Source organism: Ammospiza caudacuta, chromosome 29, assembly GCF_027887145.1.
Source record: "Ammospiza caudacuta isolate bAmmCau1 chromosome 29, bAmmCau1.pri, whole genome shotgun sequence".
In the NCBI taxonomy this organism is placed as follows: Eukaryota; Metazoa; Chordata; class Aves; order Passeriformes; family Passerellidae; genus Ammospiza; species Ammospiza caudacuta.
Genome location: NC_080621.1, coordinates 6,353,563 through 6,369,741, shown reverse-complemented (window position 1 = coordinate 6,369,741; position 16,179 = coordinate 6,353,563).

Genomic DNA, 16,179 nt, shown 5'->3' with positions numbered 1-16,179 from the left:
TAAGCCTAGGAAGGAAAATCAGCCTATGGTTCGGGATGGTCTCATGGAAATATCAGTGGTGGCAGCCAAGTTGCGTCACTTTTGCGCTCCCCTTGGGATGCCTTTCGCAGCTGCAGTGTGCCTGGAGCCCAGGGCTTCCTGGTTTTAAAAGTCCTAGGCCTAAGCCTAACAGTAACCCTAGGAAGGTAAATCAGCCGGGTATTAGGGTACTTCCTAAGGGAAAAGCCGTGAAAGCAGCCATGTTGTGGCACTTCTGCACTCCCTTTGGGATGCCTTTGGCAGATGAAGTAAGCCTGGAACTCAGGGCTTCCTGGTTAAAGAAATCCAAGCCCTAGGCTGAACCCTAACCCTAACCCTAGGCAGATAAATCAGCCTAGGTATAGGGATGGTGCCAAGGAAAAAGCTGTGACAGCTGCCATGTTGTTGCACTTTTGTACTCCCCTTGGGATGCCTTGAACAGCTGCAGTGTGCCTGGAGCTAAGGGATTCCTAGTTTTAAAAATCCTAGCCCTAGGCCTAAGCCTAACAGTAACCCTGGGAAGGGAAATCAGCCTGGTGTTGGGCTTCTTGCCAAGGAAAAAGCCGTGAAAGCAGCCATGTTGTGGCACTTTTGCACTCCCTTTTGGATGCCTTTCACAGCTCCAGTGTGCCTGGAACTCAGGGCTTCCTGATTTTAAAAATCCTAGCCCTAGGCCGAACCCCAACCCTAAGACGAGAAAGGCAAATCAGCCAGGAATTAGGCATGTCCCCAAGGAAAAAGCTGTGGAGGCAGGCATGTTGTGCTACTTTTGCGCTCTTCTTGGCTAGTCCTTCGCAGCTGCTGTGTTCTTGCAACTCAGGGCTTTCTGGTTAATAGAGCCCTTACCCTAGGCGTAACTCAAACCTTAACCCTAGGAAGGAAAATCAGCCTATGGTTCGGGATGGTCTCATGGAAATATCAGTGGTGGCAGCCAAGTTGCGTCACTTTTGCGCTCCCCTTGGGATGCCTTTCGCAGCTGCAGTGTGCCTGGAGCCCAGGGCTTCCTGGTTTTAAAAGTCCTAGGCCTAAGCCTAACAGTAACCCTAGGAAGGTAAATCAGCCGGGTATTAGGGTACTTCCTAAGGGAAAAGCCGTGAAAGCAGCCATGTTGTGGCACTTCTGCACTCCCTTTGGGATGCCTTTGGCAGATGAAGTAAGCCTGGAACTCAGGGCTTCCTGGTTAAAGAAATCCAAGCCCTAGGCTGAACCCTAACCCTAACCCTAGGCAGATAAATCAGCCTAGGTATAGGGATGGTGCCAAGGAAAAAGCTGTGACAGCTGCCATGTTGTTGCACTTTTGTACTCCCCTTGGGATGCCTTGAACAGCTGCAGTGTGCCTGGAGCTAAGGGATTCCTAGTTTTAAAAATCCTAGCCCTAGGCCTAAGCCTAACAGTAACCCTGGGAAGGGAAATCAGCCTGGTGTTGGGCTTCTTGCCAAGGAAAAAGCCGTGAAAGCAGCCATGTTGTGGCACTTTTGCACTCCCTTTTGGATGCCTTTCACAGCTCCAGTGTGCCTGGAACTCAGGGCTTCCTGATTTTAAAAATCCTAGCCCTAGGCCGAACCCCAACCCTAAGACGAGAAAGGCAAATCAGCCAGGAATTAGGCATGTCCCCAAGGAAAAAGCTGTGGAGGCAGGCATGTTGTGCTACTTTTGCGCTCTTCTTGGGTAGTCCTTCGCAGCTGCTGTGTTCTTGGAACTCAGGGCTTTCTGGTTAATAGAGCCCTTACCCTAGGCGTAACTCAAACCTTAAGCCTAGGAAGGAAAATCAGCCTATGGTTCGGGATGGTCTCATGGAAATATCAGTGGTGGCAGCCAAGTTGCGTCCCTTTTGCGCTCCCCTTGGGATGCCTTTCGCAGCTGCAGTGTGCCTGGAGCCCAGGGCTTCCTGGTTTTAAAAGTCCTAGGCCTAAGCCTAACAGTAACCCTAGGAAGGTAAATCAGCCGGGTGTTAGGGTTCTTCCTAAGGGAAAAGCCGTGAAAGCAGCCATGTTGTGGCACTTCTGCACTCCCTTTGGGATGCCTTTGGCAGATGAAGTAAGCCTGGAACTCAGGGCTTCCTGGTTAAAGAAATCCAAGCCCTAGGCTGATCCCTAACCCTAACCCTAGGCAGATAAATCAGCCTAGGTATAGGGATGGTGCCAAGGAAAAAGCTGTGAAAGCTGCCATGTTGTTGCACTTTTGTACTCCCCTTGGGATGCCTTGAACAGCTGCAGTGTGCCTGGAGCTAAGGGCTTCCTAGTTTTAAAAATCCTAGCCCTAGGCCTAAGCCTAACAGTAACCCTGGGAAGGGAAATCAGCCTGGTGTTAGGCTTCTTGCCAAGGAAAAAGCCGTGAAAGCAGCCATGTTGTGGCACTTTTGCACTCCCTTTTGGATGCCTTTCACAGCTCCAGTGTGCCTGGAACTCAGGGCTTCCTGATTTTAAAAATCCTAGCCCTAGGCCGAACCCCAGCCCTAAGACGAGAAAGGCAAATCAGCCAGGAATTAGGCATGTCCCCAAGGAAAAAGCTGTGGAGACAGGCATGTTGTGCTACTTTTGCGCTCTTCTTGGCTAGTCCTTCGCAGCTGCTGTGTTCTTGGAACTCAGGGCTTTCTGGTTAATAGAACCCTTACCCTAGGCGTAACTCAAACCTTAACCCTAGGAAGGAAAATCAGCCTATGGTTCGGGATGGTCTCATGGAAATATCAGTGGTGGCAGCCAAGTTGCGTCACTTTTGCGCTCCCCTTGGGATGCCTTTCGCAGCTGCAGTGTGCCTGGAGCCCAGGGCTTCCTGGTTTTAAAAGTCCTAGGCCTAAGCCTAACAGTAACCCTAGGAAGGTAAATCAGCCGGGTATTAGGGTTCTTCCTAAGGGAAAAGCCGTGAAAGCAGCCATGTTGTGGCACTTCTGCACTCCCTTTGGGATGCCTTTGGCAGATGAAGTAAGCCTGGAACTCAGGGCTTCCTGGTTAAAGAAATCCAAGCCCTAGGCTGAACCCTAACCCTAACCCTAGGCAGATAAATCAGCCTAGGTATAGGGATGGTGCCAAGGAAAAAGCTGTGAAAGCTGCCATGTTGTTGCACTTTTGTACTCCCCTTGGGATGCCTTGAACAGCTGCAGTGTGCCTGGAGCCCAGGGCTTCCTAGTTTCAAAAATCCTAGCCCTAGGCCTAAGCCTAACAGTAACCCTGGGAAGGGAAATCAGCCTGGTGTTAGGCTTCTTGCCAAGGAAAAAGCCGTGAAAGCAGCCATGTTGTGGCACTTTTGCACTCCCTTTTGGATGCCTTTCACAGCTCCAGTGTGCCTGGAACTCAGGGCTTCCTGATTTTAAAAATCCTAGCCCTAGGCCGAACCCCAACCCTAAGACGAGAAAGGCAAATCAGCCAGGAATTAGGCATGTCCCCAAGGAAAAAGCTGTGGAGGCAGGCATGTTGTGCTACTTTTGCGCTCTTCTTGGCTAGTCCTTCGCAGCTGCTGTGTTCTTGGAACTCAGGGCTTTCTGGTTAATAGAACCCTTACCCTAGGCGTAACTCAAACCTTAAGCCTAGGAAGGAAAATCAGCCTATGGTTCGGGATGGTCTCATGGAAATATCAGTGGTGGCAGCCAAGTTGCGTCACTTTTGCGCTCCCCTTGGGATGCCTTTCGCAGCTGCAGTGTGCCTGGAGCCCAGGGCTTCCTGGTTTTAAAAGTCCTAGGCCTAAGCCTAACAGTAACCCTAGGAAGGTAAATCAGCCGGGTATTAGGGTTCTTCCTAAGGGAAAAGCCGTGAAAGCAGCCATGTTGTGGCACTTCTGCACTCCCTTTGGGATGCCTTTGGCAGATGAAGTAAGCCTGGAACCCAGGGCTTCCTGGTTAATGAAATCCAAGCCCTAGGCTGAACCCTAACCCTAACCCTAGGCAGATAAATCAGCCTAGGTATAGGGATGGTGCCAAGGAAAAAGCTGTGAAAGCTGCCATGTTGTTGCACTTTTGTACTCCCCTTGGGATGCCTTGAACAGCTGCAGTGTGCCTGGAGCCCAGGGCTTCCTAGTTTCAAAAATCCTAGCCCTAGGCCTAAGCCTAACAGTAACCCTGGGAAGGCAAATCAGCCTGGTGTTAGGCTTCTTGCCAAGGAAAAAGCCGTTAAAGCAGCCATGTTGTGGCACTTTTGCACTCCCTTTTGGATGCCTTTCACAGCTCCAGTGTGCCTGGAACTCAGGGCTTCCTGATTTTAAAAATCCTAGCCCTTGGCCGAACCCCAGCCCTAAGACGAGAAAGGCAAATCAGCCAGGAATTAGGCATGTCCCCAAGGAAAAAGCTGTGGAGGCAGGCATGTTGTGCTACTTTTGCGCTCTTCTTGGCTAGTCCTTCGCAGCTGCTGTGTTCTTGCAACTCAGGGCTTTCTGGTTAATAGAACCCTTACCCTAGGCGTAACTCAAACCTTAAGCCTAGGAAGGAAAATCAGCCTATGGTTCGGGATGGTCTCATGGAAATATCAGTGGTGGCAGCCAAGTTGCGTCACTTTTGCGCTCCCCTTGGGATGCCTTTCGCAGCTGCAGTGTGCCTGGAGCCCAGGGCTTCCTGGTTTTAAAAGTCCTAGGCCTAAGCCTAACAGTAACCCTAGGAAGGTAAATCAGCCGGGTATTAGGGTTCTTCCTAAGGGAAAAGCCGTGAAAGCAGCCATGTTGTGGCACTTCTGCACTCCCTTTGGGATGCCTTTGGCAGATGAAGTAAGCCTGGAACTCAGGGCTTCCTGGTTAAAGAAATCCAAGCCCTAGGCTGAACCCTAACCCTAACCCTAGGCAGATAAATCAGCCTAGGTATAGGGATGGTGCCAAGGAAAAAGCTGTGACAGCTGCCATGTTGTTGCACTTTTGTACTCCCCTTGGGATGCCTTGAACAGCTGCAGTGTGCCTGGAGCTAAGGGCTTCCTAGTTTTAAAAATCCTAGCCCTAGGCCTAAGCCTAACAGTAACCCTGGGAAGGGAAATCAGCCTGGTGTTAGGCTTCTTGCCAAGGAAAAAGCCGTGAAAGCAGCCATGTTGTGGCACTTTTGCACTCCCTTTTGGATGCCTTTCACAGCTCCAGTGTGCCTGGAACTCAGGGCTTCCTGATTTTAAAAATCCTAGCCCTAGGCCGAACCCCAGCCCTAAGACGAGAAAGGCAAATCAGCCAGGAATTAGGCATGTCCCCAAGGAAAAAGCTGTGGAGACAGGCATGTTGTGCTACTTTTGCGCTCTTCTTGGCTAGTCCTTCGCAGCTGCTGTGTTCTTGGAACTCAGGGCTTTCTGGTTAATAGAACCCTTACCCTAGGCGTAACTCAAACCTTAACCCTAGGAAGGAAAATCAGCCTATGGTTCGGGATGGTCTCATGGAAATATCAGTGGTGGCAGCCAAGTTGCGTCACTTTTGCGCTCCCCTTGGGATGCCTTTCGCAGCTGCAGTGTGCCTGGAGCCCAGGGCTTCCTGGTTTTAAAAGTCCTAGGCCTAAGCCTAACAGTAACCCTAGGAAGGTAAATCAGCCGGGTATTAGGGTTCTTCCTAAGGGAAAAGCCGTGAAAGCAGCCATGTTGTGGCACTTCTGCACTCCCTTTGGGATGCCTTTGGCAGATGAAGTAAGCCTGGAACTCAGGGCTTCCTGGTTAAAGAAATCCAAGCCCTAGGCTGAACCCTAACCCTAACCCTAGGCAGATAAATCAGCCTAGGTATAGGGATGGTGCCAAGGAAAAAGCTGTGAAAGCTGCCATGTTGTTGCACTTTTGTACTCCCCTTGGGATGCCTTGAACAGCTGCAGTGTGCCTGGAGCCCAGGGCTTCCTAGTTTCAAAAATCCTAGCCCTAGGCCTAAGCCTAACAGTAACCCTGGGAAGGTAAATCAGCCTGGTGTTAGGCTTCTTGCCAAGGAAAAAGCCGTGAAAGCAGCCATGTTGTGGCACTTTTGCACTCCCTTTTGGATGCCTTTCACAGCTCCAGTGTGCCTGGAACTCAGGGCTTCCTGATTTTAAAAATCCTAGCCCTAGGCCGAACCCCAACCCTAAGACGAGAAAGGCAAATCAGCCAGGAATTAGGCATGTCCCCAAGGAAAAAGCTGTGGAGGCAGGCATGTTGTGCTACTTTTGCGCTCTTCTTGGCTAGTCCTTCGCAGCTGCTGTGTTCTTGGAACTCAGGGCTTTCTGGTTAATAGAACCCTTACCCTAGGCGTAACTCAAACCTTAAGCCTAGGAAGGAAAATCAGCCTATGGTTCGGGATGGTCTCATGGAAATATCAGTGGTGGCAGCCAAGTTGCGTCACTTTTGCGCTCCCCTTGGGATGCCTTTCGCAGCTGCAGTGTGCCTGGAGCCCAGGGCTTCCTGGTTTTAAAAGTCCTAGGCCTAAGCCTAACAGTAACCCTAGGAAGGTAAATCAGCCGGGTATTAGGGTTCTTCCTAAGGGAAAAGCCGTGAAAGCAGCCATGTTGTGGCACTTCTGCACTCCCTTTGGGATGCCTTTGGCAGATGAAGTAAGCCTGGAACCCAGGGCTTCCTGGTTAATGAAATCCAAGCCCTAGGCTGAACCCTAACCCTAACCCTAGGCAGATAAATCAGCCTAGTTATAGGGATGGTGCCAAGGAAAAAGCTGTGAAAGCTGCCATGTTGTTGCACTTTTGTACTCCCCTTGGGATGCCTTGAACAGCTGCAGTGTGCCTGGAGCTAAGGGCTTCCTAGTTTTAAAAATCCTAGCCCTAGGCCTAAGCCTAACAGTAACCCTGGGAAGGCAAATCAGCCTGGTGTTAGGCTTCTTGCCAAGGAAAAAGCCGTGAAAGCAGCCATGTTGTGGCACTTTTGCACTCCCTTTTGGATGCCTTTCACAGCTCCAGTGTGCCTGGAACTCAGGGCTTCCTGATTTTAAAAATCCTAGCCCTAGGCCGAACCCCAGCCCTAAGACGAGAAAGGCAAATCAGCCAGGAATTAGGCATGTCCCCAAGGAAAAAGCTGTGGAGGCAGGCATGTTGTGGTACTTTTGCGCTCTTCTTGGGTAGTCCTTCGCAGCTGCTGTGTTCTTGCAACTCAGGGCTTTCTGGTTAATAGAACCCTTACCCTAGGCGTAACTCAAACCTTAAGCCTAGGAAGGAAAATCAGCCTATGGTTCGGGATGGTCTCATGGAAATATCAGTGGTGGCAGCCAAGTTGCGTCACTTTTGCGCTCCCCTTGGGATGCCTTTCGCAGCTGCAGTGTGCCTGGAGCCCAGGGCTTCCTGGTTTTAAAAGTCCTAGGCCTAAGCCTAACAGTAACCCTAGGAAGGTAAATCAGCCGGGTATTAGGGTACTTCCTAAGGGAAAAGCCGTGAAAGCAGCCATGTTGTGGCACTTCTGCACTCCCTTTGGGATGCCTTTGGCAGATGAAGTAAGCCTGGAACTCAGGGCTTCCTGGTTAAAGAAATCCAAGCCCTAGGCTGAACCCTAACCCTAACCCTAGGCAGATAAATCAGCCTAGGTATAGGGATGGTGCCAAGGAAAAAGCTGTGACAGCTGCCATGTTGTTGCACTTTTGTACTCCCCTTGGGATGCCTTGAACAGCTGCAGTGTGCCTGGAGCTAAGGGATTCCTAGTTTTAAAAATCCTAGCCCTAGGCCTAAGCCTAACAGTAACCCTGGGAAGGGAAATCAGCCTGGTGTTGGGCTTCTTGCCAAGGAAAAAGCCGTGAAAGCAGCCATGTTGTGGCACTTTTGCACTCCCTTTTGGATGCCTTTCACAGCTCCAGTGTGCCTGGAACTCAGGGCTTCCTGATTTTAAAAATCCTAGCCCTAGGCCGAACCCCAACCCTAAGACGAGAAAGGCAAATCAGCCAGGAATTAGGCATGTCCCCAAGGAAAAAGCTGTGGAGGCAGGCATGTTGTGCTACTTTTGCGCTCTTCTTGGCTAGTCCTTCGCAGCTGCTGTGTTCTTGCAACTCAGGGCTTTCTGGTTAATAGAACCCTTACCCTAGGCGTAACTCAAACCTTAAGCCTAGGAAGGAAAATCAGCCTATGGTTCGGGATGGTCTCATGGAAATATCAGTGGTGGCAGCCAAGTTGCGTCCCTTTTGCGCTCCCCTTGGGATGCCTTTCGCAGCTGCAGTGTGCCTGGAGCCCAGGGCTTCCTGGTTTTAAAAGTCCTAGGCCTAAGCCTAACAGTAACCCTAGGAAGGTAAATCAGCCGGGTGTTAGGGTTCTTCCTAAGGGAAAAGCCGTGAAAGCAGCCATGTTGTGGCACTTCTGCACTCCCTTTGGGATGCCTTTGGCAGATGAAGTAAGCCTGGAACTCAGGGCTTCCTGGTTAAAGAAATCCAAGCCCTAGGCTGATCCCTAACCCTAACCCTAGGCAGATAAATCAGCCTAGGTATAGGGATGGTGCCAAGGAAAAAGCTGTGAAAGCTGCCATGTTGTTGCACTTTTGTACTCCCCTTGGGATGCCTTGAACAGCTGCAGTGTGCCTGGAGCTAAGGGCTTCCTAGTTTTAAAAATCCTAGCCCTAGGCCTAAGCCTAACAGTAACCCTGGGAAGGGAAATCAGCCTGGTGTTAGGCTTCTTGCCAAGGAAAAAGCCGTGAAAGCAGCCATGTTGTGGCACTTTTGCACTCCCTTTTGGATGCCTTTCACAGCTCCAGTGTGCCTGGAACTCAGGGCTTCCTGATTTTAAAAATCCTAGCCCTAGGCCGAACCCCAGCCCTAAGACGAGAAAGGCAAATCAGCGAGGAATTAGGCATGTCCCCAAGGAAAAAGCTGTGGAGGCAGGCATGTTGTGCTACTTTTGCGCTCTTCTTGGCTAGTCCTTCGCAGCTGCTGTGTTCTTGGAACTCAGGGCTTTCTGGTTAATAGAACCCTTACCCTAGGCGTAACTCAAACCTTAACCCTAGGAAGGAAAATCAGCCTATGGTTCGGGATGGTCTCATGGAAATATCAGTGGTGGCAGCCAAGTTGCGTCACTTTTGCGCTCCCCTTGGGATGCCTTTCGCAGCTGCAGTGTGCCTGGAGCCCAGGGCTTCCTGGTTTTAAAAGTCCTAGGCCTAAGCCTAACAGTAACCCTAGGAAGGTAAATCAGCCGGGTATTAGGGTTCTTCCTAAGGGAAAAGCCGTGAAAGCAGCCATGTTGTGGCACTTCTGCACTCCCTTTGGGATGCCTTTGGCAGATGAAGTAAGCCTGGAACTCAGGGCTTCCTGGTTAAAGAAATCCAAGCCCTAGGCTGAACCCTAACCCTAACCCTAGGCAGATAAATCAGCCTAGTTATAGGGATGGTGCCAAGGAAAAAGCTGTGAAAGCTGCCATGTTGTTGCACTTTTGTACTCCCCTTGGGATGCCTTGAACAGCTGCAGTGTGCCTGGAGCTAAGGGCTTCCTAGTTTTAAAAATCCTAGCCCTAGGCCTAAGCCTAACAGTAACCCTGGGAAGGCAAATCAGCCTGGTGTTAGGCTTCTTGCCAAGGAAAAAGCCGTGAAAGCAGCCATGTTGTGGCACTTTTGCACTCCCTTTTGGATGCCTTTCACAGCTCCAGTGTGCCTGGAACTCAGGGCTTCCTGATTTTAAAAATCCTAGCCCTAGGCCGAACCCCAGCCCTAAGACGAGAAAGGCAAATCAGCCAGGAATTAGGCATGTCCCCAAGGAAAAAGCTGTGGAGGCAGGCATGTTGTGCTACTTTTGCGCTCTTCTTGGCTAGTCCTTCGCAGCTGCTGTGTTCTTGGAACTCAGGGCTTTCTGGTTAATAGAACGTTTACCCTAGGCGTAACTCAAACCTTAAGCCTAGGAAAGAAAATCAGCCTATGGTTCGGGATGGTCTCATGGAAATATCAGTGGTGGCAGCCATGTTGCGTCACTTTTGCGCTCCCCCTGGGATGCCTTTCGCAGCTGCAGTGTGCCTGGAGCCCAGGGCTTCCTGGTTTTAAAAGTCCTAGGCCTAAGCCTAACAGTAACCCTAGGAAGGTAAATCAGCCGGGTATTAGGGTTCTTCCTAAGGGAAAAGCCGTGAAAGCAGCCATGTTGTGGCACTTCTGCACTCCCTTTGGGATGCCTTTGGCAGATGAAGTAAGCCTGGAACTCAGGGCTTCCTGGTTAAAGAAATCCAAGCCCTAGGCTGAACCCTAACCCTAACCCTAGGCAGATAAATCAGCCTAGGTATAGGGATGGTGCCAAGGAAAAAGCTGTGACAGCTGCCATGTTGTTGCACTTTTGTACTCCCCTTGGGATGCCTTGAACAGCTGCAGTGTGCCTGGAGCTAAGGGCTTCCTAGTTTTAAAAATCCTAGCCCTAGGCCTAAGCCTAACAGTAACCCTGGGAAGGGAAATCAGCCTGGTGTTGGGCTTCTTGCCAAGGAAAAAGCCGTGAAAGCAGCCATGTTGTGGCACTTTTGCACTCCCTTTTGGATGCCTTTCACAGCTCCAGTGTGCCTGGAACTCAAGGCTTCCTGATTTTAAAAATCCTAGCCCTAGGCCGAACCCCAACCCTAAGACGAGAAAGGCAAATCAGCCAGGAATTAGGCATGTCCCCAAGGAAAAAGCTGTGGAGGCAGGCATGTTGTGCTACTTTTGCGCTCTTCTTGGGTAGTCCTTCGCAGCTGCTGTGTTCTTGGAACTCAGGGCTTTCTGGTTAATAGAACCCTTACCCTAGGCGTAACTCAAACCTTAAGCCTAGGAAGGAAAATCAGCCTATGGTTCGGGATGGTCTCATGGAAATATCAGTGGTGGCAGCCAAGTTGCGTCCCTTTTGCGCTCCCCTTGGGATGCCTTTCGCAGCTGCAGTGTGCCTGGAGCCCAGGGCTTCCTGGTTTTAAAAGTCCTAGGCCTAAGCCTAACAGTAACCCTAGGAAGGTAAATCAGCCGGGTATTAGGGTTCTTCCTAAGGGAAAAGCCGTGAAAGCAGCCATGTTGTGGCACTTCTGCACTCCCTTTGGGATGCCTTTGGCAGATGAAGTAAGCCTGGAACTCAGGGCTTCCTGGTTAAAGAAATCCAAGCCCTAGGCTGAACCCTAACCCTAACCCTAGGCAGATAAATCAGCCTAGGTATAGGGATGGTGCCAAGGAAAAAGCTGTGAAAGCTGCCATGTTGTTGCACTTTTGTACTCCCCTTGGGATGCCTTGAACAGCTGCAGTGTGCCTGGAGCTAAGGGCTTCCTAGTTTTAAAAATCCTAGCCCTAGGCCTAAGCCTAACAGTAACCCTTGGAAGGTAAATCAGCCTGGTGTTAGGCTTCTTGCAAGGAAAAAGCCGTGAAAGCTGCCATGTTGTGGCACTTTTGCACTCCCTTTTGGATGACTTTCACAGCTCCAGTGTGCCTGGAACTCAGGGCTTCCTGATTTTAAAAATCCTAGCCCTAGGCCGAACCCCAGCCCTAAGACGAGAAAGGCAAATCAGCCAGGAATTAGGCATGTCCCCAAGGAAAAAGCTGTGGAGGCAGGCATGTTGTGGTACTTTTGCGCTCTTCTTGGGTAGTCCTTCGCAGCTGCTGTGTTCTTGGAACTCAGGGCTTTCTGGTTAATAGAACCCTTACCCTAGGCGTAACTCAAACCGAACCCTAGGAAGGAAAATCAGCCTATGGTTTGGGATGCTCTCATGGAAATATCAGTGGTGGCAGCCAAGTTGCGTCACTTTTGCGCTCCCCTTGGGATGCCTTTCGCAGCTGCAGTGTGCCTGGAGCCCAGGGCTTCCTGGTTTTAAAAGTCCTAGGCCTAAGCCTAACAGTAACCCTAGGAATGTAAATCAGCCAGGTATTAGGGTTCTTCCTAAGGGAAAAGCCGTGAAAGCAGCCATGTTGTGGCACTTCTGCACTCCCTTTGGGATGCCTTTGGCAGATGAAGTAAGCCTGGAACTCAGGGCTTCCTGGTTAAAGAAATCCAAGCCCTAGGCTGAACCCTAACCCTAACCCTAGGCAGATAAATCAGCCTAGGTATAGGGATGGTGCCAAGGAAAAAGCTGTGAAAGCTGCCATGTTGTTGCACTTTTGTACTCCCCTTGGGATGCCTTGAACAGCTGCAGTGTGCCTGGAGCTAAGGGCTTCCTAGTTTTAAAAATCCTAGCCCTAGGCCTAAGCCTAACAGTAACCCTGGGAAGGTAAATCAGCCTGGTGTTAGGCTTCTTGCCAAGGAAAAAGCCGTGAAAGCAGCCATGTTGTGGCACTTTTGCACTCCCTTTTGGATGCCTTTCACAGCTCCAGTGTGCCTGGAACTCAGGGCTTCCTGATTTTAAAAATCCTAGCCCTAGGCCGAACCCCAACCCTAAGACGAGAAAGGCAAATCAGCCAGGAATTAGGCATGTCCCCAAGGAAAAAGCTGTGGAGGCAGGCATGTTGTGCTACTTTTGCGCTCTTCTTGGGTAGTCCTTCGCAGCTGCTGTGTTCTTGGAACTCAGGGCTTTCTGGTTAATAGAACCCTTACCCTAGGCGTAACTCAAACCTTAAGCCTAGGAAGGAAAATCAGCCTATGGTTCGGGATGGTCTCATGGAAATATCAGTGGTGGCAGCCAAGTTGCGTCACTTTTGCGCTCCCCTTGGGATGCCTTTCGCAGCTGCAGTGTGCCTGGAGCCCAGGGCTTCCTGGTTTTAAAAGTCCTAGGCCTAAGCCTAACAGTAACCCTAGGAAGGTAAATCAGCCGGGTATTAGGGTTCTTCCTAAGGGAAAAGCCGTGAAAGCAGCCATGTTGTGGCACTTCTGCACTCCCTTTGGGATGCCTTTGGCAGATGAAGTAAGCCTGGAACTCAGGGCTTCCTGGTTAAAAAAATCCAAGCCCTAGGCTGAACGCTAACCCTAACCCTAGGCAGATAAATCAGCCTAGGTATAGGGATGGTGCCAAGGAAAAAGCTGTGAAAGCTGCCATGTTGTTGCACTTTTGTACTCCTTTTGGGATGCCTTTCGCAGCTGCAGTGTGCCTGGAGCCCAGGGCTCCCTAGTTTCAAAAATCCTAGCCCTAGGCCTAAGCCTAACAGTAACCCTGGGAAGGGAAATCAGCCTGGTGTTAGGCTTCTTGCCAAGGAAAAAGCCGTGAAAGCAGCCATGTTGTGGCACTTTTGCACTCCCTTTTGGATGCCTTTCACAGCTCCAGTGTGCCTGGAACTCAGGGCTTCCTGATTTTAAAAATCCTAGCCCTAGGCCGAACCCCAACCCTAAGACGAGAAAGGCAAATCAGCCAGGAATTAGGCATGTCCCCGAGGAAAAATCTGTGGAGGCAGGCATGTTGTGGTACTTTTGCGCTCTTCTTGGCTAGTCCTTCGCAGCTGCTGTGTTCTTGGAACTCAGGGCTTTCTGGTTAATAGAACGCTTACCCTTGGCGTAACTCAAACCTTAAGCCTAGGAAGGAAAATCAGCCTATGGTTCGGGATGGTCTCATGGAAATATCAGTGGTGGCAGCCAAGTTGCGTCACTTTTGCGCTCCCCTTGGGATGCCTTTCGCAGCTGCAGTGTGCCTGGAGCCCAGGGCTTCCTGGTTTTAAAAGTCCTAGGCCTAAGCCTAACAGTAACCCTGGGAAGGTAAATCAGCCGGGTATTAGGGTTCTTCCTAAGGGAAAAGCCGTGAAAGCAGCCATGTTGTGGCACTTCTGCACTCCCTTTGGGATGCCTTTGGCAGATGAAGTAAGCCTGGAACTCAGGGCTTCCTGGTTAAAGAAATCCAAGCCCTAGGCTGAACCCTAACCCTAACCCTAGGCAGATAAATCAGCCTAGGTATAGGGATGGTGCCAAGGAAAAAGCTGTGAAAGCTGCCATGTTGTTGCACTTTTGTACTCCCCTTGGGATGCCTTGAACAGCTGCAGTGTGCCTGGAGCTCAGGGCTTCCTAGTTTTAAAAATCCTAGCCCTAGGCCTAAGCCTAACAGTAACCCTGGGAAGGCAAATCAGCCTGGTGTTAGGCTTCTTGCCAAGGAAAAAGCCGTGAAAGCAGCCATGTTGTGGCACTTTTGCACTCCCTTTTGGATGCCTTTCACAGCTCCAGTGTGCCTGGAACTCAGGGCTTCCTGATTTTAAAAATCCTAGCCCTAGGCAGAACCTCAACCGTAAGACGAGAATGGCAAATCAGCCAGGAATTAGGCATGTCCCCAAGGAAAAAGCTGTGGAGGCAGGCATGTTGTGGTACTTTTGCACTCTTCTTTGCTAGTCCTTTGCAGCTGCTGTGTTCTTGGAATTCAGGGCTTTCTGGTTAATAGAACCCTTACCCTAGGCGTAACTCAAACCTTAAGCCTAGGAAGGAAAATCAGCCTATGGATCGGGATGGTCTCATGAAAATATCAGTGGTGGCAGCCAAGTTGTGTAACTTTTGCGCTCCCCTTGGGATGCCTTTCGCAGCTGCAGTGTGCCTGGAGCCCAGGGCTTCCTGGTTTTAAAAGTCCTAGGCCTAAGCCTAACAGTAACCCTAGGAAGGTAAATCAGCCGGGTATTAGGGTTCTTCCTAAGGGAAAAGCCGTGAAAGCAGCCATGTTGTGGCACTTTTGCACTCCCTTTGGGATGCCTTTGGCAGGTGAAGGAAGCCTGGAACTCAGGGCTTCCTGATTTTAATAATCCTAGCCCTAGGCCAAACCCCAACCCTAAGACGAGAAAGGCAAATCAGCCAGGAGTTAGGCATGTCCCCAAGGAAAAAGCTGTGGAGGCAGGCATGTTGTGGTACTTTTGCGCTCTTCTTGGGTAGTCCTTCGCAGCTGCTGTGTTCTTGGAACTCAGGGCTTTCTGGTTAATAGAGCCCTTACCCTAGGCGTAACTCAAACCTTAAGCCTAGGAAGGAAAATCAGCCTATGGTTCGGGATGGTCTCATGGAAATATCAGTGGTGGCAGCCAAGTTGCGTCACTTTTGCGCTCCCCTTGGGATGCCTTTCGCAGCTGCAGTGTGCCTGGAGCCCAGGGCTTCCTGGTTTTAAAAGTCCTAGGCCTAAGCCTAACAGTAAACCCTAGGAAGGTAAATCAGCCGGGTATTAGGGTTCTTCCTAAGGGAAAAGCCGTGAAAGCAGCCATGTTGTGGCACTTTTGCACTCCCTTTGGGATGCCTTTGGCAGATGAAGGAAGCCTGGAACTCAGGGCTTCCTGATTTTAAAAATCCTAGCCCTAGGCTGAACCCCAACCCTAAGACGAGAAAGGCAAATCAGCCAGGAATTAGGCATGTCCCCAAGGAAAAAGCTGTGGAGGCAGGCATGTTGTGCTACTTTTGCGCTCTTCTTGGGTAGTCCTTCGCAGCTGCAGTGTTCTTGGAACTCAGGGCTTTCTGGTTAATAGAACCCTTACCCTAGGCGTAACTCAAACCTTAAGCCTAGGAAGGAAAATCAGCCTATGGTTCGGGATGGTCTCATGGAAATATCAGTGGTGGCAGCCAAGTTGTGTCACTTTTGCGCTCCCCTTGGGATGCCTTTCGCAGCTGCAGTGTGCCTGGAGCCCAGGGCTTCCTGGTTTTAAAAGTCCTAGGCCTAAGCCTAACAGTAACCCTAGGAAGGTAAATCAGCCGGGTATTAGGGTTCTTCCTAAGGGAAAAGCCGTGAAAGCAGCCATGTTGTGGCACTTCTGCACTCCCTTTGGGATGCCTTTGGCAGATGAAGTAAGCCTGGAACTCAGGGCTTCCTGGTTAAAAAACTCCAAGCCCTAGGCTGAACCCCAACCCTAACCCTAGGCAGATAAATCAGCCTAGGTATAGGGATCGTGCAACGTCTAAAACACGATGGGAGTTGTTTTCTGTTCTGGCAGAGTTGTTCCTCGCCAGACATAGTGGAAAAGCTTTTTGCTAATATGTAGACGAGAAGAGATGCTAAAGACGAAGGTACGATGCTCTCTGTTGCTCAGAGCCGCTCCCGGGCGTCTTTCGGCAGAAGCCTCGCTAAGGAGAGCACAGTGAGCGGCACAATCGTCTTTGCGCGAAGAAGCCGCTTCTTCGCCTCCGGGAGCCGGAGAGAGCGGCACCTTCGGAAAGGTGAAGAAGGAAGCCGTACAACACTGGGATTGTGTGGGCAGCTTGCCAACTGCTAGAAAACAGTACCTTTGCAATCTCCTGACTTTTCCAATCACATGAACATTCGATTGGAAGCTGTTTTGGGCAACTTTTCTTTTCTTCATGCCAAACACTGGGCACACCTCCGTGCAATGTCTAGAACACGATAGGAGATGTTTTCTGTGCTGGCACAATTTCTCCTTGCCAGACATAGTGGAAAAGCTTTTCGCTAAGATGTAGACGACAAGAGAGGCTAAGGACTGGATGTAAGCAAATGACACTCATCTTCAAAAAAGGCAATTAGGA